Raw genomic sequence first — 1,656 nt, forward strand, 5'->3', positions numbered from 1 at the left:
AGGGGGGGGGGGAGACACGATTAGAAATAGCGTTTGTTAGCCATGATTTTAACACAGGATAAAGCGAGTGGCTACATTTAGAATAAAACCAAACTGATAAATAAAAGAGAAGTGTCAGGTAGCAGGGGAAGGAGGACCAACACACAGGTTGCAGGTCCAACAGTCCACAGGGACTCAACAGGTCAAGAGCCCGGCGCAAAAAACATCCAAAACACAAAGTCCCCCGGAGTCCAGGGCAAAAACAGACAGGACTTAAACTCAGGGAGACGCTTCCAAAGAACACGGGAGGTTGCCGCAGAATCCACAGGCAGACACCCTAGAAAGATCTGACACGGGAACACAGGGGTTAAATACCAGAGGTAACGAGGAACAGGTGAGACATCAGGTGGATCACATTAGGGCGGGGCTGGACAATCAGACAAGCACAAAGCAAAGCTAGACAAGACTAGACAAGACAGGAAACTACACTATCAAAATAAAACAGGAAAAACCGAGAACACACACAAGGAGGCTAGAAGGGAAAAACAAACCCAAACAAAAACCCCCAAACCACAACAGGAAGAGCTCTTCTGATTTGAAACGAGGGCAAATCATATGACACGAGCTAGAGGACGCGTTGGGGGGATTGTCCAGCGACCGAACCGCTGGCTGAGTTTAGGATTTCGGTTGAGAGGGAACACCACAGCTCTCCAGGGAGGCTTTGGATGTGCTGGTCCCGTATGGCACTACCTACTTGTTCGAAAAGACTTTCTCGGCACTGATGGACCTTAAAAATAAACACAGATGGTGACTGAATGTGGAGGAGGATCTCCGAGTAGCGGTCTCCAACATTAAACCAAGACTGGACTCTGTGCTCCGAACACACTGCACATCTATCTCATTAGGTTAAGTTCAAATTAAAGTGATGAGTGAATGACTGTAGAATGATGTCATGGCTGTTGTGTTGTGTTGTTTTTCCAACATGCTCGTGATTGGAGACGGCTCTCGTGCGTGCGCGGGTTATTTTCATGGAGTTTGGTGGAGATATGCTGCTCAATACACGCTGAAAGTAGTGATTATAAACATGGAGTCTGGTGGAGATATGCTGCTCTATAAGCACTAAAAGTAGTGATTATTTACATGGAGTCTGGTAGAGATATGCTGCTCTATACACACTAAAAGTAGTGATTATTTACATGGAGTCTGGTGGGTTTGGTGATGGTGATCTTAGTTTTATGGTAAACACTTATTTCATTGTTGGTGTTTTTTGTCTGCAGTTTTTTTTCTCTGAAAGAGCCTTTTAACCATGTTCAGCTATGTTTCTATTAATAAAGTGCATCCTTATCATTACACATCCCCCCTTAAAGTCAGTCTCAGAATAAAGTCTAAGTAAGTCTAAGTAAGAGTCTTGGTATTTCTTCTGCAACCTCTGACCCCGACCCTCCCGTCCTGACTGGCTGACACGTTACTCAGCCCCCCCAACACTCGCTCATCAGAGGAATTCTGGGGGCATTTATGCAGCGTCTGCTGGGTAATTGAGTTAGCGGCGTCGTGCCGACAGGGTGTCCATTGTGGAAGCTGCACAATGTCGCTGTTTCTTCTTCTTCTCTGGTTCTTTATTGTGTTCCACTGAGAGCAGCCTCGGGCGCTGCAGCTCTGGACCGTGATGGTCATTAA

The 1,656-nt window shown here is 46.2% G+C and overlaps 1 long non-coding RNA gene across 1 annotated transcript in view; it reads right to left on the reverse strand.

Moving 5' to 3' along the window:
- LOC117952772 overlaps window positions 1-1,656 on the reverse strand; it is a 19,171-nt gene that overhangs the window by 11,771 nt on the left and 5,744 nt on the right. The window lies entirely within an intron of this gene.

This window comes from Etheostoma cragini, chromosome 11, assembly GCF_013103735.1.
Source record: "Etheostoma cragini isolate CJK2018 chromosome 11, CSU_Ecrag_1.0, whole genome shotgun sequence".
In the NCBI taxonomy this organism is placed as follows: domain Eukaryota; kingdom Metazoa; phylum Chordata; class Actinopteri; order Perciformes; family Percidae; genus Etheostoma; species Etheostoma cragini.